This window comes from Lepidochelys kempii, chromosome 7 (assembly GCF_965140265.1).
Source record: "Lepidochelys kempii isolate rLepKem1 chromosome 7, rLepKem1.hap2, whole genome shotgun sequence".
Lineage (NCBI taxonomy): Eukaryota > Metazoa > Chordata > Testudines > Cheloniidae > Lepidochelys > Lepidochelys kempii.
Window position 1 is genome coordinate 31,817,542 of NC_133262.1, and position 20,695 is coordinate 31,838,236.

Genomic DNA, 20,695 nt, shown 5'->3' on the forward strand with positions numbered 1-20,695 from the left:
CTCATAAAGAAAGATAGTCAAAGGGTGGAAGGGGAAACGGAGGCAGAGAGAGCAGAAGGGGCTTGCCTAAAGTCATGCAGCAGCTTAGCAACAGAGCTAGGATTAAAACCCAGCTCCTCTGATACCCAGTCCAGTGCCCTATCCACTAGACTACACTGCCTCCATTTCTTGACTGATCTGGCAAAATTTTGCTCAACACCTAGAATAACGTTACTGAAGCCCTGGGAGTTAGTTGGGGTAAGGAAGAGCAAAATTTGGCTCTGGCTCTTTCACATTCTATCAGAAACAACTCCTGAAAAATAGAGCCTATGGCTAGTTACTTAGCACAAGAAAAAAGCAATAGCAAACCAGCCACAAAGGCAGAGAGAGGTAAAATAATTGTAGCATATAATGAACCTAAATCATATGGAAGAAAAAACAAAAGATGATTCTAATAGATCTTACAAGAGCTAATAAATTAACCCCAATGAGACAGGGCGGGGGTGAACGAAGTACGTTAATGCTTTTTAAATGCTAAACATATTTAAAGGCTTTATTCTAAAGTTCAGTTAGGTCAAATCTACAATGCTCGACAGTGAACGTCCGTTATTATTGACATCCTTCCTTTGTCTGTCTTATCTCTTCAGAGTTCACTCTTCAAGTATGACACCATCTTTTATTGTGCTTGTGCAGTGCTCAACACAATGGGCCTCCCCCCCTCCACCTGCTCTCAGTTGGGTGGGGTGGGTCTTTAATATACAGATTAATACATTATATTTAAAAAAACAATACTGTCTACTCAAAAATCTACTCCTAATACTTCCAGGTCAAGAAAGACTATAGAAAATAATTTGCCTGTAAAGGACAAGCAAATAAATCCCAAGAGACTGGGATATATTAAGGTGCTATAAAGTCGTCCCTTTTGATGTATTAACCTGTTGCTTGCAAATCTTTTTCACTTATGGAAATGTTTGCTTTGAAAGCCCTAAAATTGCAAGCTCTTGACGAATAATCTTTTAAGGCACTTAGCCAGACAAATCCAGTGTTACAAATATTACTAATGGAAAACGGTCTGAAAACAGCTGTATATAATCCACTGCTGTGAAACAGCAGGATACGACGGCTGGGGCAGGGGGGTGGAGGGATAGGAGAGAAAGCTGCCACTTTTCATAACAGTTTATGAAAGGATCAAATTCGCAGCATTGGGAGGTGGGAAAAGAAAAAACAAAGGAAGGATTTGGGGCTTGAGGGCACCTATCTAAGAGCATGATAGATAGACAAAGGAGAAATAGGGGGATGGATAGACAGATAAGGGGGTCTATGGGAACAGAAAGACAGACAGAGGGATGTGTATGGAGAAAAAGATAAATGAGTGTGTATGTGGACAGAGAGACAGATGAGCAGGTATGGGGATGGACAGCCAGCCAGATGTAGTGTTGAGACTCTCTTTCCTATTACTGACCCTAGAATCCTCCATTCATTTTTATTGGCTTTTATTGTCCCCAGCACGTACTAATATAGGGCTAAATCATTTCCTGTTCAGGGATTAGGACAATTTGCAGTCTTTCCAGCCAGCTGCCCATTGGGCAAAGGGGATAAAATGGGGTTTTCGCCCCACCCTGCAAAACTGGATGCCCAGAGAAGCCAAAGGCCACATGCACAGCAACCCCTGGGTTAGGTTTCCTGTGCGAGTGTGGGGCCAGCAAAATTTAAACTGGGCCCTGATTGGGCACAACACTTGTTTAACCTTCTCTCTCTTGAGCAAAGCAGTAAAGTCCCAGAGAGTTCAATGGGATATAAGTACTTTTCTGAACAAGGCTGGGATTACTATGTCAGGGTTCCCTCCCCACTCTGAACTCTGGGGTACAGATGTGGGGACCCGCATGAAAGATCCCCCTAAGCTTATTTCTACCAGCTTAGGTTAAAAACTTCCCCAAAGCACAAATTCTTCCTTGTCCTTGGACGGTATTGCTGCCACCACCAAGTGAGTTAGACAAAGATTCAGGAAAAGGACCACTTGGAGTTCCTGTTTCCCCAAAATATCCCCCCAAGTCCCTTCACCCCCTTTCTTGGGGAGGCTTGAGAATAATATACCAACCAAATAGGTAAACAAGGTGAGCACAGACCAGACCCTTGAGTTTTTAGGACACTAAAAACCAATTAGGTTCTTAAAAGCAGAATTTTATTATAAAGAAAAAAGTAAAAGAAGCACCTCTGTAAAGTCAGGATGGAAGGTAATTTTACAGGGTAATAAGATTTAACACAGAGGATTCCCCTCTAGGCAAAACTTCAAAGTTACAAAAAACAGGAATAAGCCTCCCTCTTAGCATAGGGAAAATTCACAAGCTAAAACAAAAGATAATCTAACGCATTTCCTTGCTTTACTTACAAGTTTTATAATCTTAGATGCTTATTTCAGGTAGGGTTTTAGGAGAGGTTTTTTTCCTGCCTGGTCCCTCTCTCTGTCCCAAGCAAGCACAACAAAGAGAGCACAAACAAAACCTTCCCCCACAGATTTGAAAGTATCTTCTTCGCTTATTGGTCCTTTTGGTCAGGTGCCAACCAGGTTATTTGAGCTTCTTAACCCCTTAGAGATAAAGGAGGGATTTTATGCTACCCTTAGCTGTACGGTTATGACATGCCCCCCAAATCACAGATGGTGCTGGACAGCCTGCTCCACACTGGCTGTGATTTCTTCCTGGAGCTCTAGGATAAAACAGCGTTAATAAGACACATGCACCGTTAGAGATACTGCTGATTATATACAAACTAACAATATTTCCCACATTTCAAGGACAATTTTAACCAGTTGATTCTGGGACATTTTCACGGGAGAGTGCATCAGCCACTTTGTTAGAAGCTCCTGAAATGTGTTGTATTTCAAAATCAAAATCTTGTAGAGCTAAACTCCACCAAAGAAGTTTTTTATTATTGTTCTTGACGGTATGAAGCCACTTCAGCGCAGCATGGTCGGTTTGCAGGTGGAAACTCCATCCCCAAACGAATGGGCGTAGCTTTTCCAGAGCATACACAATGGCATAACATTCCTTTTTGGTGATTGACCAGTGGCTTTCCCTCTCAGACAGTTTTTTGCTGAGAAACATGACAGGATGGAATTCTTGATCCAGTCCTTCCTGCAGTAAAACTGCTCCCACACCATGCTCGGACGCATCTGTGGTTACTAGGAAAGGTTTGTCAAAGTCTGGGGCCCTTAGCACAGGGTCAGACATGAGTGTTGCTTTAAGCTGGTTAAAGGCCTTCTGACACTCTTCAGTCCACTGAACTGCAGTTGGCTGTTTCTTTTTGGTTAGGTCTGTCAGTGGGGCGGCGATTTGGCTGTAGTGCAGTACAAATCTCCTGTAATATCCGGCCAAGGCTAAGGATTGGACCTGTTTCTTTGACTTTGGAACAGGCCACTTTTGGAAAGCATTCACTTTGGCCTGTAGGGTGTTGATAGTTCCTTGACCCACCTGATGTCCGAGGTAAGTCACTCTATTTAGGCCTATTTGACACTTTTTAGCCTTAACAGTTAGTCCTGCCTCCCTTATGCGCTCGAAGACTTTTTGTAGATGCTCCAGGTGTTCTGCCCAAGAATCAGAACATATGGCCACATCGTCAAAGTAGGCGACTGCAGATTCTCCCAATCCCACAAGGAGACTATCTACAAGTTTCTGGAAGGTGGTGGGTGCATTTTGCAGCCTGAAAGAGAGCACATTACATTCATACAGCCCGACATAGGTGGTGAAGGCTGACCTTTCCTTGGTGGATTCATCTAGCAGTACTTGCCAGTACCCCTTGGTTAAGTCTAAGGTAGAGATGAACTGGGCACATCCCAGTTTCTCCAATAGTTCATCTGTGCGTGGCATTGGATAGTTGTCTGGGCAAGTTACAGCATCTAGCTTACGGTAGTCCACGCAAAAGCATATTTCGCCATCTGGTTTGGGAAGCAGAACCACTGGAGATGCCCACGCACTGTTAGAGGGGTGGATTACCTCCCTCTGTATCATGCCCTGGATCTCCCATTCTATAGCAGTTTTGGCTTGAGGAGACACCTGGTACGGTTGGGCTCTAATTGGGTGAGCATTATCTGTGTCAATGGATGGTATGCCCATTCGGTCCATCCTCGGGTGGCTGAGAACATCAGCGCAAAGCCAGTGCACAGCTCCTTGATCTGCTGGCGCTGCATACGTCCAAGGATCATTGAGAGGTTCACCTCTTCCACGTCACTGTCACTTTTTCCTTCGTAGTAGACACCTTCAGGGCACTAAGTGTCATCTCCTCCCTGGGCTGTAAACTGACAAATCTTTAATTCTCTGGAATAAAAGGGCTTTAGAGAATTAACATGGTACACTTTAGGCTTTAGGTTTGAGGTGGGGGATGCTATGAGGTAGTTAACAGCTCCCAGGTGCTCTTGAACCGTAAATGGCCCGTCCCATGACGCTTCCATCTTATGGACCTGGAGCGCCTTCAAGACCATGACCTGGTCCCCTACTTTGAAGGAACGCTCTCTGGCATGTTTATCATACCAGGCCTTTTGCTCTTCCTGAGCATCTTTTAGGTTTTCACTAGCTAGGGCTAAAAAGTCTCAGAGGGTGTTTTGCAGGTTGTTTACAAAGTCCAGAATGTTAGTTCCTGGAGAAGGTGTAAGCCCCTCCTATTTCTGCTTCACCAACTGTAATGGCACCTTAACCTCGCAGCCACACACAAGTGCAAATGGTGAAAACCCTAAACTGGGATGTGGTACAGCCCTGTAATCAAAGAGCAACTGCTGTAACACTAGGCCCCAATCATTGGAGTGCTCATTTACAAATTTACATATCATGGCCCCCAAAGTCCCATTAAACTTCTCCACCAGGCCATTTGTTTGATGGTGATAAGGGATTGCACCAAGTGGTTCACCCCATGAGCTTCCCAAAGGCTTTTCATGGTCCCTGCCAAGAAATTAGTTCCCGAATCCGTAAAGATGTCAGAGAGCAAACCTACCCTGGCAAAAATGTCTGTTAATGTCTGGCACACACTTTTAGCCCTGGTGTTGCTTAGAGCTACTGCTTCTGGCCATCGGGTGGCAAAATCCATGAAAGTCAGTATGTACTGCTTTCCTCTGGGTGTCTTTTTCAGGAAAGGACCCAGAATATCCACAGCTACTCGCTGAAATGGAACCCCAATGATGGGAAGGCTGGAGAGGGGCTTTGACCTGGTCTTGGGGTTTTCCCACTGTTTTGCACACCTCACAACACCGGACGTAAGTAGGAATGTCCTTGCCCGTTCCCTCCCAGTGGAAGGACTTCCCCAAATGGTCTTCCCCAGCATGGCCATTAGGATGATCATGGGCTAAGCTCAAGAGCTTTACCGGGTACTTAGTTGGAACTACGAACTGTCTCCGAGGATACCAATCTTCCTGGTGCCCACCAGAAAGAGTTTCCTTGTATAAAAGTCCTCTCTCTACAACAAACCAGGATCGATTAGAATAGCTGAGAGGCGGTGGGTTGCTCCATGCCGCCATCCAAGCTCCCTGGAGGCTTTCATCTGCTTCCTGCTCAGCCTGGAACTGTTCCCTTGATGCTGGAGACATCAGTTCCTCATGGGTTTGTGGACCTGGGCTTGGTCCCTCGGGAAGCGATGCAGGTGATGGGGCTGGTTCTGTTGACTGTGAACCGTTCTTTGCTGGTGCACTATGGGGTATTTCAGGCTTCGGCTGAGCCTCTTGTGTCGGTTTATCTGCTGCTGCCAGGACAGGCTTGGTGGTGCCCTCTGGCATTGGAGTTGTAGACGGGGTTGCAAGCGCTAGACTCAGTGCTGGCTGCTCTGCCCATTCCGGTTCTGGGACTGGTTCTGGTTGGGTCTCTGTGACTGGATCCACTACGGCTGTTGCAGTCGTTGGCAGGGGATCTGGTTCTACCACCTCAGTTTGGGTCTCTGGTAACACAGACGGGGCCCTGGTGGAAGGCCCAGGGACAGGGACAGGTGTGACAGCTCGCTTAGCCTGGTTGCGGGTGACCATTCCCACCCTCTGGGCTAGCTTCACATGGTTGGCCAAGTCTTCCCCCAGCAGCATGGGAATGGGATAATCATCACAGACTGCAAAAGTCCACATTCCTGACCAGCCCTTGTACTGGACAGGCAATTTGGCTGTAGGCAAGTTTAAAGAGTTGGACATGAAGGTTTGAATCGTCACTTGGGCCTCTGGGTTGATGAATTTGGGGTCCACTAAGGATTGGTGGATAGCTGACACCTGTGCTCCAGTGTCCCTCCACGCGATAACCTTCTTCCCGCCTACACTCACCGTTTCCCTTCGCTCTGAGGGTATCTGGAAGGTATCTGGGCCTGGAAACCTTTGGTGTGATTCTGGTATAATGAACTGCAGTCTGTTGGGGTTCTTGGGGCAGTTGGCCTTTACATGCCCCAGCTCATTACATTTAAAACATCACCCAGCTGACTGGTCCCTGGGGCGAGGTGGGTTGCTGGAGAATGGTGTGGTGGGACGATAAGGTGTTTAGGATTTTCCTTGGGGTGTAGGTGGGGCCTTGCTCTGCCCCCATTGGTAGGGTGTTTTCTCGGGTTGCCCCTTCTGATATCCACTCCAACTACTAGTAGCTTTCTTCTTTTCCGTCACCTCCACTCATTTGGTTCCGATCTGCCCCGCCTCGATTACAGTTTTGGGCTTCCCATCTAGGATGTACCTTTCTATTTCCTCAGGAATACCCTCTAAGAATTGCTCCATTTGCATGAGGAGAGACAGATCTTCCAGTGATTTAACGCTTGCTCCTAATATCCAGGCATCCCAATTTTTGACGATGTGGTAGGCGTGTCGGGAAAATGCCACGTCTGGTTTCCATCTGAGGGCTCTGAACTGCCGATGGGCATGCTCGGGCATTAGCCTCATTCTAATTCTGGCCTTTTTTTAAAAAATGTTCGTAGCTGTTCATGTGTTCCTTAGGCATTTCAGCTGCCACCTCTGCTAAGGGTCCACTGAGCTGCGGCCTCAGCTCCACCATATACTGGTCTGTAGCGATGCTGTATCCAAGGCAAGCCCTTTCAAAATTTTCTAAGAAGGCCTCTGTATCGTTGCCTACCTCACAGGTGGGGAATTTTTTGGAATGGGGAGCGGTACCTGGAGAAGGATTGTTAGGGTTATCTGGTAGACCCAGCTTAGCCCTTTCCAGATCTAATCGTTTCAGCTCTAACTCCATATCCAAGCGTTTCGCCTCTGCCTCAAAGCGTTTCGTCTCCACTTCTGTCTCCAAGCGTTTTCCCTGTTTCCTCTCCTCCATTTCCAACTCCAGGCACTTTAAGGCCATCTGTCTTTCATGTTTTTTCTGTCTCTCAAGCTTCCAATCTAGCTAATTCTAGTTTCTTTTGGACCTCACTTTCCATCATCCTAGCCTTCCTGTGCTAAGCCTAGCCTAGCCTAACCCAAGAGTTAGAAAGAAAGAAAGAAAAACCCAGCTTGTGAATTCCCTTGCTGTAACTTAACTCCTCTGCCTCCATGCAAAGAAAAAAAACTCCAGCTGCTCTCAACTTTAAAAAAAAAAAAAAAAGGTGTCCTTTAAAAAAAAACAAACCACCTCCCTGGTTTTCAATCAGCCACAAGAAAAAAATGTTTTTAAAATCCTGAGGTCTGTGTTTCTGGTTCAAAATGATCCCCAGCACCTCCACCATGTCAGGATTCCCTCCCCACTCTGAACTCTGGGGTACAGATGTGGGGACCCGCATGAAAGATCCCCCTAAGCTTATTTCTACCAGCTTAGGTTAAAAACTTCCCCAAAGCACAAATTCTTCCTTGTCCTTGGATGGTATTGCTGCCACCACCAAGTGAGTTAGACAAAGATTCAGGAAAAGGACCACTTGGAGTTCCTGTTTCCCCAAAATAACCCCCCAAGTCCCTTCACCCCCTTTCTTGGGAGGCTTGAGAATAATATACCAACCAAATAGGTAAACAAGGTGAGCACAGACCAGACCCTTGGGTTTTTAGGACACTAAAAACCAATTAGGTTCTTAAAAGCAGAATTTTATTATAAAGAAAAAAGTAAAAGAAGCACCTCTGTAAAGTCAGGATGGAAGGTAATTTTACAGTGTAATAAGATTTAACACAGAGGATTCCCCTCTAGGCAAAACTTCAAAGTTACAAAAAACAGGAATAAGCCTCCCTCTTAGTATAGGGAAAATTCACAAGCTAAAACAAAAGATAATCTAATGCATTTCCTTGCTTTACTTACAAGTTTTATAATCTTAGATGCTTATTTCAGGTAGGGTTTTAGGAGAGGTTTTTTTCCTGCCTGGTCCCTCTCTCTGTCCCGAGTGAGCACAACAAAGAGAACACAAACAAAACCTTCCCCCACAGATCTGAAAGTATCTTCTTCGCTTATTGGTCCTTTTGGTCAGGTGCCAACCAGGTTATTTGAGCTTCTTAACCCCTTAGAGATAAAGGAGGGATTTTATGCTTCCCTTAGCTGTATGGTTATGACAACTCATATGTTTTGGGGTATGCAGGTGACAAGAGATTTTTGAACTGGGGTGCAGGTGCTGAAGGCAAATGCTAATGAGGGTCTCACACCAAAACACCAGACTAAATAGCTTTCCTCTTCATTTTATCATCCTCAAAACCACTATCATTATCCCAGTCTCCACTGTACAAACAGCTGTAAGAAACCACCTTTGTAAGCAAGCAGTCTAACTGGTCAGAGGAGAAGTGATTCACCCAGTACATCAATAGCAGAGGCAGGATTAGAACCCAGTTCTAAGTGTCCATCCTGTCTTAATTTAGATATTAGTCAGTAGCTTCCTAGACAAGGTACAACTGCATAATATCTGAGTGCCTTATAATCTTCAATGTATTTAGACTCACAGCACTTCTGTGCAGTAATATTAGCCCCATTTGATAGATGGGGAAACTGAGGCACAGAAAGGCTAAGGCCCAGATGCTCAAAGGTATTTAGGCACCTAACTCAAAAATTTAAATCTATCACTTTTGATGTTCTGGGTCTAGTAAGTTGTCCAGAATCACTACTATCAGAGTAAGGAATCAAAACCACATCTCTGGCAGCCAACACTAACCCCTGGGGCCATCCTTCCTCTGATCCCTTTGCACCCTTAGTGAGCTCTAAGCCCAGCTGGACATGTTTAGTTTTCTGAACCTTTTTCTGAAAGTCAGTCCCTCCAATGATTTAACACCACCACCTAGCTCTTTTCATCTTCAGGTCTTAATGCACTTTCCGAAGGAGGGCAGTAGCATTTTCCCCATTTTACAGATGGAGAAATTGAGGCAAAGGGAGGGAAGTGACTTGCCGAAAGTCAGACCAGTGATAGAGCCAGGAACTGAATCCAGGTCCCCTAAGACCTACTGTAGTAATGTATGCACAAGGCCACACTGCTCTGTTTCAACACTGTCTATGGCTTTTTCTCTCAGTTCCCTCCAGCATATGACCATCTGTCTGCTACAAAGGTGACTGGAACTCAGTCTTAATGTAAGCAGTATGTGGCTGACATCACTTACATCTCAGTAAAACCTGGACTAATTTAATTGAGTTGAATTGAACCTCTCTCTAGATTTACACCAGTGTAAATAAGATCAGAATCTGACCAAAAGACTCCAGCCAGTTGTGTAGAACATTGGGGGGGGGGGGGTCATTAAAAAACAAAAACAAAAGCGGCAGCTCATTTCCCCATGGAGGGAGAATGGGCTTGTGACTGAGGCACTAGACTATGTCTCAAGAGACAGATTCAATTCCTGGTTCTGCCAGAGACTCCATGTGTGGCACTAGGCAAGTCACTTGATCGCTCCATGCCTTAGTTTCCCTGCTTGTAAAGTGGTTTTGGGTGGAGTGAGGCATTGTGGTCCAGGGTACAGAGCACGGAACTGGGACTGAGGAAACCTGGGTTCTATTCCTTGTTCTGCCATTGGCCTGTTAGGTGACCTTGGGCCCCCTCTGTTCCTCAGTTTCCCCATCTGTAAAATGGGGGTGATGACCATAATGTCCTCCTGCGTAAAGTGCTTTGAGATTCACGGATGACAAGAAGGAGGTATTATTAGGTAATGAAAGTACTTCTACTGAGATTATAAACCCTTTGAGGTGTGAAACCCCCAAGGACCATGTATCTGTGCAGTGCCCAGCACCATGACCCCTAGGGCCATGATCTCAGAGCCCTGTCATGGTATTAACAACAACATCCCTGACTGTAGTATTTATGGCCAAGATCCTCAAAGCAATTTAGGTGCCTAACTCCCATTGAAATCAATGAGTTAGGCACCTAAATACCTTTGAGGCTCGGGACCAAGGTGCCTCAGTGCACAAGGGGGGCAGAAATCACTGGCTATTAGCAGCCGGTGACACTAAACAGGCTGATTTTAAAGAACCACAGCAAATCCTGTGGAAAAGTTTTGACCTTCCCAGCAAGTAAAGGCTTGGCTAATCAGTCAGATTATGTGTCAGCCTAGAACGCTCAGGACTCCTTTGTATTAGGCAAACTCGTCAAGAACAGGGGGCCCTGTCCCCTTTCTGCACTTTAAACCCCTTTTAAAGTGGGCTCTGATGTCCAGCCAAACCCACTGCAACTAACTGGGGTGTGAAGCCCAGTGCACTGGCTGCAAGCACGACCTGAGCAGCGCTCCAGGGAACCTAATCAGCTTGTGCAAAGAGGCTCCTCTTCGTTTGGGAGGAAGTGTGATTCAGGCACTAGCTACACAATCAGAGACCTGGCTTTGCTACTGATCTTGGGCAAATTACCTAGGTGTAGGTTTTCCAGTACAAGGGCCCAGATTTTCAACTTCTATTGTATGACTTGTATGGTTCTCCCAAGAGCTAAGCAACCAGTCTGGTGCCTAAAGGAATCCAATTCTGGCCTTAGTCTCACTGTGCCTCAGTTTACCTCCCTGCAAAATTTGGGCCAGTGACACTGACCCACCTTCCCTGAGATTAAAGGGGCCAGATACTCAGCTGTTATAAATCAGCACTGTTGAAGCCAGGTGAGCTACACCGCTTTACAGCGGCTGTGAGTTCCCAATAAGTGTCACTATTGGTAACAGCCTACAGCTTTGTCTGCACACTAGAGCTGTACCGCTTTCACTCTACCTAGATAGCAAACGTTGTATAAAACTGCAAAGTATGGACAGTTATAGCAAAATAAATATACATCTACAGTAGGAGAGTGTGTGGATAGGACACTAGACTTGAACTGAGGAGACCTGGATTCAGTTCCTGCCTATGCCACTGGCCTGCTAGGGGAACTTAGTTAGGCAAGTCACTTGCCAGGCTCTGTGCCTCAGTTTCCCCATCTGTAAAAAGGAGATAATGATGCTGACCTGCTTTGAGAAGTAGACACCTTTATACCTGTATCATTGTACGCACAGAGGAGGTCTGCTCGGTGGGGCGCCACAGATAGCAGTCAATGAGTGTGCTGCAGCCATAGCGAACGCACCTGGGTCTGTCAGGCAGTGGATGCTCATGCTGTTAAGAACCAGAGAGTGTAGGTTTGATTCCCTCTGACAGTGACCCACGCAGAAGCGCAGTGTTATAGGTACAATCATTATATGGGTAAGAACTCACTCCCCTACCAGATTTAGTTATATCAATACGACATTTGTGTGTTGACAGGGCCTAGGGGAATTCTTGGCCTCATGACTGTTGGCTATCAAGGAGTTAAACATAAAAACAGTGCCAAGTTGTGTTTTTCTAAAGGAACAACCACCTTAAATCTTGACCTAAAAATATACCCATAATGGCCTCTCATGGGGGCATGAATACGCCAAAGCTGAGATGCTTAATAACTAACAGCCCAGACTAGCCAAGGGAGCTAGAGCTAGAATTTAGCACACTGGGAGGTTGCTAAATTTGGACCTTCTGGCTGCAGCTTTCTGCCCACGTTGCAATCGCATCACTGAGATCAGCAGAAATGAGGGGTTGAGGGCATCAGGCACCTTGCAAGATAGAAGCCAAAGCAAACTACCCTCCACTTAAATCCAGATGATGTCAGCATATAGGTGTGCAAGCTATTGGGGCTGGATAAAACTCCAGCACAGGGCAAGATTCAGATCTCAGCTACTCCAAGCTAAATCTGGAGCAACTCCACTGAATTCAGTGCAGCCACTCCACATTTACACCAACATTAGACCAGAATCTGCCCACAACTCCACTGAATTCAGTGCCATCATTCCAGATTTACACAGACATGAGTCTAGAATCTGGCCTTAACTCGACTGAATACAGTGCAGTCACTCCAGATTTACACCAATGTGAGAACAAAATTTGTTCATGTGTAAATGAATCATCACTTGACTTAGAAACATTAGCAACGGCAATCGTATTTACTGAGGTACTTGTAAAAACTGCAATTAAATTGCAGAAGCATTACACTGGATTATATTATAACAGGCCCCATTTCCCAGAGAGATTAAGTGAATTACCCACTGTCACACAGCCAGTCTCAGGCACAGGCAGGAATTGAACAGAGAACGCTCAGGGGCCTGCGGTAGGGCGTTAACCATTGCACCATCCTTCCTCATAGATAAAGCTTATGTTAGGATGAGAGTGGGTGTGGGGGAGAAATCACATCATACTTAGGAAAGATCAGAAATGTTCCATACCCAGTTTGTACTGCTGCAAAAGTTCACTTTAACGGTGAATCAGGCCTCGTATTCTAGTAATGCTCTCACCAACTGTATACCCAGAGGCAGTATTCTTCCCCCACCCCCATCCCTACTTCAGATTCCTCGGTTTATTAGACTTTTTATATATTACAGCCTTCCCTGACATTCAGTTTGTGCTGCTGGCTCCAGGGCAGGCCCTGATAAGAAGCAGGTGCCATGGATTGCCCATTCAGCTGACCGAGGAGGCACTGAAGTGTGAAAAGCAATAGAAAGAGGGACCCAAGGCTAAGCTATTGAGCTAAGGTACTGGCCGTCAAATAGTCATTGAGCCACAAGGTGAGAGAAATTGACTCTAAAGCTAGGGGATTACGGCACTCCACGAAGATGTGGGAGGCCCAAGTTCAAGTCCCTGCGCCATTGACTATTTAACACAAAGTGGAACAGCTTCACCAGGAGAAATGGAGACTCAGCCCAGTGGTCAGGGCACTCGCCTGGGAGATGGGGTTCAAGTTCTTGCTCCACATCAGGCAGAGCAGGGTTTAGAACCCCAGTCCCACATCCTAGCTGAGTGCTCTAAACCCTGGGTTGAAAGGGGAGGGAAGGCTACTGCTGTCCCTTTTCTCTGAGAAAGGGCTTAGGCTCCTCACTCCAGGAGAGCCTTCACGGCTGTGAATCCCAAGCAGAGCTAGGCACCTCACTCCAGCCCAGATTTGGGCACCTAAATCCCTTTAAGGGGTGGAGCTTTGGGCCTAAAAGTTTAAGCGCTGCAACACTCAGCCCAAGTCCCCATTGTGATTGTGAATCCTATCCTAAGTGACTTGCATAAAATGACAGGGAAAGCTGTGCGTAGCAAATCAGGGATGTGAGTGCAGCTCTTCCACGTCCTCGGCTAGCACCCTAACCGCTGGACCGGACCATAATCTCAAGGCACTCTCCAATCTCATGGGGGATGGTATTAACTGGTATTAGTCACAGTAACTCCATTGATTTCAGGTTTCAGAGCAGCAGCCGTGTTAGTCTGTATCCGCAAAAAGAAAAGGAGTATTTGTGGCACCTTAGAGGCTAACAAATTTATTTGAGCATAAGCTTTTGTGAGCTACAGCTCACTTCATCAGATGCATTCCATTGATTTCAGTGGATCAGTCTAATGAGTATGGTTGGGTAATTCAGTCCAAGAGAACATGTGCATGGATCATTTTAATGCTGTCTGGAAGCAAATCTCTTCTTAGAGATTAAGCTACAATTTGAAAGACTGATAATCACATGCACTCCAGTGAGCTACATATTCTGGTTATGAATCATTCGCTGGAGGATCAGCTCTGTAGAAAAGCAGCATGCTTTTCTTCCGAGTCTCATCCTTCCAGCATGAAGGAGGCTCAGAATGTCTTTATTATGCATTTAAATCTCCAGTCCTTTATTTGACTCTTGGCTTAAACAGCATCTTGTGACAATGAGCTCCGCTGGCTAAATGCAGGTCTACACTACCAGTTAAGTCGATCTAACTTATGTCACTCATGCGTGTGAATAAGGACACCCAAACCCCAGTGACACAAGTTTCCTGCTGTTTACACCAGTGCTATGTTAGCGGGAGATGCTTTCCCACCGACATAGCTTACACTTCTCGCCGAGGTGGAACAATTATACTGATGGGAGAGTGCTCTCCTGTCGGCATAGAACGTCTTCGTCAGACATGGGGTAGCACCGTAGTGTAGACTTGCCCTAAGTGTGCATTCTGCAGAACAAGTAACATTAAAAAGAACGTGGGTGAGATATGCAGAGTCATTAATGGGAACTGAATGTCCAAATCTGCTTGGTGGTTTTGAAAATCTCACCTAACGAGTTTTAAATGTTTCCAAGGCATCTAACCCAATGACTGCTTCCATAGCCTCTAATTAATTAGAGCCTCTCTAAATACAGGTTTCGAAGTAGCAGCCGTGTTAGTCTGTATCCACAAAAAGAACAGGAGTACTTGTGGCACCTTAGAGACTAACGAATTTATTAGAGCATAAGCTTTCGTGGGCTACAGCCCACTTCATCGGATGCATAGAATGGAGCATATAGTAAGAAGATATATATATACACACATACAGAGAATGAGGAAGTTGCCATAGAAACTGTGAGAGGCTAATTAGTTAAGATGAGCTATTATCAGCTGGAGAAAAAAAACTTTTGTAGTGATAATCAAGATGGCCCATTAAGACAGTTGACAAGAAGGTGTGAGGATACTTAACATAGGGAAATAGATTCAATATGTGTAATGACCCAGCCACTCCCAGTCTCTATTCAAACCCAAGTTAATGGTATCTAGTATCTAAATACAGCTGGGCAAATAATGGATTATTCTGGTTCAATGGCAATTTTGAAAAAAATGCATTGAGACAACATGAAAAATAACATTTTCAAAATTTTCAGAGAATCAAAAAGTTTTTAAAAAATAGCTTCAAGTCAAATGAAACATTTTGATTTCAAGCATTTTTTAACTTTTGTAAAAAATAAAATGGAAGGAAATTTCAAAAAACACATTTTGAATAAAAAAATCAAAATGTTTCGACTTTTTCGGAATTTTGTGTTTGTTTTTTTCTGACAAACAATTTGGCAAAACCGACACAAATATGTGGAATGTTTCATTGGTGCTGAATCTGCATTTTTACATTGAAAAAGTTTTGGGTGAAAAATGTTGCCCAGCTTTACTTCTAGAGCCATTTTCCCCTATCTGTAAAGTGAGGCTAACACAAAGGAAGGATAATTTTGTGGTTACAGCATCGGATTGGGACTCTGGAGAGCTGGATTCTAATCCCACCTCTATCACTAACTCCTTGGGCAAGGCACTCTAACCACTCTGTGCCTCTGTTTTCTCATGTGTAAAATAGGGATGAAAATCCTGGCTTTCTGTCTATTACAAGCTGGTTGGGGCAAGGACTGCTTCTCACTGAGTGCGTGTAGAGGACTTTGCACAATGCAGCTCCGATCTCAAGGATACTATTGACTTCAGTTGACTCCTTTTTCCACCACAACCAAGGCTAGAAACTAATTTCTTTTTAAATGAAAGCTGAGATTCTCATGTAATCACATGACTCCAGGTGCAGAGGATTTAATAAAAACACCAAATATCACAAGAATCACCCACACTGTCTAAGATAGTTGTATGGACTCTGTCACTGTAGCCTCTGGCACCTCATAACCTTTTTAATGCATTTATCCTCCCAGCACTCCCATGATGCAGAGCAGTGCTATTATTCCCATTGAACAGATGGGAAAGCTGAGGCAGAGAAAGAATAAGTGACTTGGCCAAGGATAGCAGGGAACTGAACTCAGGGTCCCTTCCAGACCCATATCTCTCTGTCACACAGCAGCTCAGTGTCAGGACTAGAACCCAGGTGAGCCAACTCCCAAGTCCAATATCGTGAACTACTAAGTCACATTGCTCCACTGCCACTGAGCACAGAAATAGGCTTCTATTTTTATTCCTCTGTAACTATGGTTCTCCAGCCGGTGTTGCGTTGTCCCTTCTGGTCCTAAAAATCTAGGAATCTATGAACTACCCTGATTCTTGCAGATGCATTAGTCCTCCCAGGCGAGAAACCCAAAAATAGAAAGATCTTCTCTTTGCTGCAGAATGTGCCATGGGGAGAGGCGAGGCAGAGCACAGGCAGGAGAAGAACATGTCACTGGGAGATTTTATTCCATAAACACTCCTTGATAAATAACACGCTCTGACGGATTCCTGGGAGCGATCTGTGTTTCCAACAACAGGCTGCAAATTACCTTCAGTGCCACGCAGAGGCAGAGCCCAGGCTGGTGTGCTGTGCACCCAAATCAAAGCAGACCTCGGAAGAACAATTTGAGACATCACAAGGCGCCAGAGCACAGATTTCACAAAGTGCCTGCAGACTCTGGGTTTGTCTTCAACACAAGCTACAGCTTGAGGGTCTCCATTAACTCCACACTATCCACACACAAAACCCCATTACCATGTGTGGTGGGGGTAATATGGGATGGCTGGGGCTAAAGCGTAGATTCAAGTGTATCTGTAGTGTGGATGCAGTCTAGAGCTGCAGTGCAACAATACACAGTGTCTGGTCCTCCAGTGCCTTCCTACGATCCCCTAAGAAGCCCCACCCCATGACCTATCCTTGTTATCTACCTATTTCCCGATTAGAAGCCACCTACCCCTGCATACAGCCTGTGAAGAGGTCTGTTGCGCCCACTGGCTTACTCCTTTCACTACTAGCAACTGCACTCATCCCGTCTCTGATACATTTTAGAATTTTCATCATCCTAGTGCCCTCTTTGTGTCGTCAGTTGCACAAGTGCAAAGTGCTACCCGCTGTGTTCATTGGTGCAAGTGAGCAGTCAAGGTACCATGCAACAATTAAATGGATGCCTTGTGGTGAACACATTGAACTGGGAATCAGGAGATCCTGCACAGTCCTTGAATAAATCACTTAATTTCTCTCTGCCTCAGTTCCATCTTTGTGACCTCACACAGGTCACTTTTCTGTGCCTCTGTTTCCCCTCTACCACTTGTATGATTGTCAGCTCACTGGGGTCGGGACCGCCTTGCTAACACAGCAGGGCCCTGGTCTCAATTCAGTGCTGCACAGACACATAGCGGCCTTGGAAGAGCTTTAAATGGAAACATCACAAGGGGCAGGAGGGGAAGTGACTTGACCACAGCCAGATGGGGGAATAGAACCCAGGCCCTCCTGATATAATGCAGTGCTTTAGCCATTAGACCAGACAGCCTTCTTTAGCAAAGTCAGTGCTGCAAAAGATTGCTTCAAATCCCTACTGTGGCTGATACTCCCTTGCTTTGATCCCCCACTCAAAACATCTCTGGGTTTCATTACAGAGTCCTTTATCAGCAGGTGCAAGTTCTTACCATTCCTCCCCAACAATAACCAGCCGCTCTAGCTCATCCATTAACTCCCCGCACACAAGGGCTAAAGCATCTACACAGAACTAATGCACAAAAGTTAAACAGAACTTTGATGTTATAACAACACAACCACAAAAAGGGGTGTGGCCAGCCCTGAAAGTCACAGCAGAGGCTGTTTTGATCTCAGGGCATGAAACAGTCTGTGCCTCAAGAAAGGAGAAGCCCTTGCAATATCTCAGAAGTTCCAGGAAAGTGAGAGAATCTGGACTGATTTGTAAAAGTGTGGTTCAATTACTGATTGCTTTTGCATTGGAACTTTTGCATGGACAAAAGTGTGCAGCAGGAGGCAAACAGAGAGAATTTATCTGCAGCACGTCTCATCATATCAGAGAGTTTGCATCATCAGTTTAGCACAGGCTTGCAATGAACTGCACATGCAACGCATTATGAGCCTGATTTTCATCTACACCAGCATCCGTTTACACAAGCATCCAGGGGCCTTACAATGGGCACAGATTACATTTAAAGTCCTTTTATGCTGCCAGAATGGTGTAGAGGGTGGAGCTGGATGAAAATTTTTGGCTAAAAGTTTTTTTCAGGAAAAGAAAATAGTAATTCAGGTTTAGCAACACTGAAGCATTTCATTCATTTATGTCAGTTTCACCGAATTTTTTTGGCTGGAAGAAATGAATGAAAAAAATTCCAAATAAATTGAAACAATTTTTTTTATTCCAAATTACTTTTCATTTTGAAATTTCCTTCAATTTTATCATTACAAAAATTAAAAACTCAAACTCAAAACAAAACATTTCATTTTAAAAATCTTTCCTTTGAGACAAAATGAATTTTTTTTCAAGTTTTAAATTTGCCAAAAATTGTGAAAAACCCCAAATGATTTTTTTTTTCAAAATTGCCAGCAAAGGAGAAAATCCATTATTCACAAACTCTAGTGAAGGGGCCTTGCCAAGAGAATCAGCCAATTCTAGTCCATAGTGGTAGTGTTTCATGCCCCTTTCACACTAGTGCAAATTGGTGCACAGGACTTTGGAGACTCAAGCACTGGGATTTTGACCCCCCATGGTATCAGTACTAGTGCATTAGTATAAATCTAATTTGCACTAGTGCAGTTTTGCCAGTGCAAATCACGTGTACACAAGGGATTCGAAGCAGTGCAACAACAATAGGTCAAACTCCAACGTAGACAGGAGCTGAGCAAATAATGGATTTTTTGCTTTACTGGCAATTCAAAAACATTAAAACAAAAATAGAAAAGAATTGTTTTGGTTGAACCAAAAATGAAATGTTTTGAAAATTTTGGCAAATCAAAACGAAAAAAATTAAATTTCAGGTCAAACAAAATATTTTGTTCAACCCAGAAGGAAATGTTTTATTTTGATTTTGAGCCTATTTTTATATTTACATTTTTAAAAATAAAATTAAATAAAAAATGGAAGTGTTTCAATTCAAAAATGACAAAATGATTTTTTTGATTTTTGTTCTTTTACTCACCAGCACAATTCAGTGAAATCAATACAAATTCGCACAATGTTTCTGAGTCACTGAATCTGCATTTTTTGCCATAAAAGTTTAGGTGAAGAAATCTTGCCCAGCTTAGTCTACCCTGGTGTTAGTGATCTGTGTTAACAGCTTCATTTAAAGAGCTGCACCAAAGGAGCCTTTTGCAGCGTACAACAACCATGTGTTTTACTGATCCCAGGGACTATGCTGAGTATTTTGTTTACGTACATACAGGCGTCTCTCATTGACAGAGCACTCACATAACAACTTGCAGCAGAGAGACGATATGCTGTGTGGTTTGCAACGTTGTTAAACAAAGTCCCCTACCCAGAGAAAGCTGCAGGACTTCTAGCTGTGGAGGGGGCAGCCCCATCCAGCCAGAGAACACAGGGATTTCAGGTTTCAGAGTAACAGCCGTGTTAGTCTGTGTTCGCAAAAAGAAAAGGAGGACTTGTGGCACCTTAGAGACTAACCAATTTATTAGAGCATGAGCTTTCGTGAGCTACAGCTCACTTCCTCAGATGTGTGTTCATGATCATTCCAAATCATTCACTGCTCCGTAGCCATCATGCCATGCGACAGCACAGCTCCACTCTAGGCTAGACACAGACCTCAGCCTAGCAATGCTAGCCCCCTGCCAGACTACACTGGGGGTGGGTTCCTGGGATACAGCCCCACTCCTGAGTGGCACCCGTCACACCAATCTCATTCTGTAGAGGACTAGGGATGGACAGATGGGTGACTGAGCACACCCCCTGCCCGTGTCTGTCTGGGGGAGCTGATGTTGAATGATAGAAGTGGGGGGCACAACTCCAGGCTTCTCTTCTGGACTCACAGGGGCATAGTTAGTGCAGTGTGGGGAAACCTGTAAATCAGGACTGCTGGGTTCTCATCCCAGCAGTAGGAGGGGAGCGAGGTCGAGTGGGTTAGAGCGGTAGGAGCTGGCACTCCTGGGGGTTCTATTGCCAGCTCTAGGAGAGGAGAGAATAATCCAGTAGTCAGAGCAGCAAAGTAAAAGTCAGGATTTGTTTATCCTCTTGGCTAGAGGAGGAAGGAAGAGGGGTGGGAGTCAAGACTCCTGGATTCTAGCCCCTAGCTCTTGCAAGGAAGTGTGGTCTGACATTTTGACCACAGAAGTGGGAATTGGGGGTCTCCTCCCGGTTCTTTCATTGACTGTGTGAATTTGTGGGGCCAGGGCTGCCCCTACCCCCTCTCTGTCTCAGTTTCCCTATTTCATGAAGAGCTTTGAGAGCTACAAACAAAGGGCTGGAGATCATGGAATTTTCCCTCCATTCACACCCGTGCGCTTCAGTGCAAATTCTGGGTGCAATGTATTATCACTCCACCTCATACCTGGAGTAAGGAGTAAAGATTTATCCCAGAGAATAAGATACAGAGGTTACAGGCAAAAGCCCTGACCACAAATAAGCTTAGCTTTCAGCACGTGTAGTCTTCATTGGATTCACAGGCATGCGAGGAAGGAGAGTGCAGAGGCTACGACTCAAGCCTAGGATATGGGAGGCAGTGTTCAATTGCCTGCTCTGCCACAGATTCCACGTGCAACCTTGGGCAGGTCACATTACGAACAGGATTGAAACCAATGGGGCCAAACAACCTTTGAGGATCTGGGCCTTACTTGCTCTGCGCCTTTGTTTACCCACATGTAACATAGGGATAAAAGCACTCCCCTGCCTCCAGGGGGTGTTGTGAGAATAAATATGTTAAAGGTGGTTCTG

At 45.0% G+C, this 20,695-nt stretch overlaps 1 protein-coding gene and 1 long non-coding RNA gene across 3 annotated transcripts in view; one reads left to right on the forward strand and one right to left on the reverse strand.

Annotated features, from left to right (window-relative positions):
* Positions 1 to 20,695, reverse strand: part of LOC140914324 (uncharacterized) — a 72,058-nt gene that overhangs the window by 14,188 nt on the left and 37,175 nt on the right. The gene's annotated exons all lie outside the window — the stretch shown is intronic.
* Positions 1 to 20,695, forward strand: part of CHRM1 (cholinergic receptor muscarinic 1) — a 54,360-nt gene that overhangs the window by 3,932 nt on the left and 29,733 nt on the right. Inside the window, exon 1 of one of the 2 annotated variants that reach the window (XM_073351845.1) lies at positions 4,626 to 5,221. The exons of the other annotated variant lie outside the window; for it this stretch is intronic. The gene's annotated coding sequence lies outside the window, so the exon portion shown is untranslated. Of the gene's footprint in view, positions 1 to 4,625; positions 5,222 to 20,695 lie in introns of those variants that run through there. 2 annotated transcript variants of the gene reach the window in all.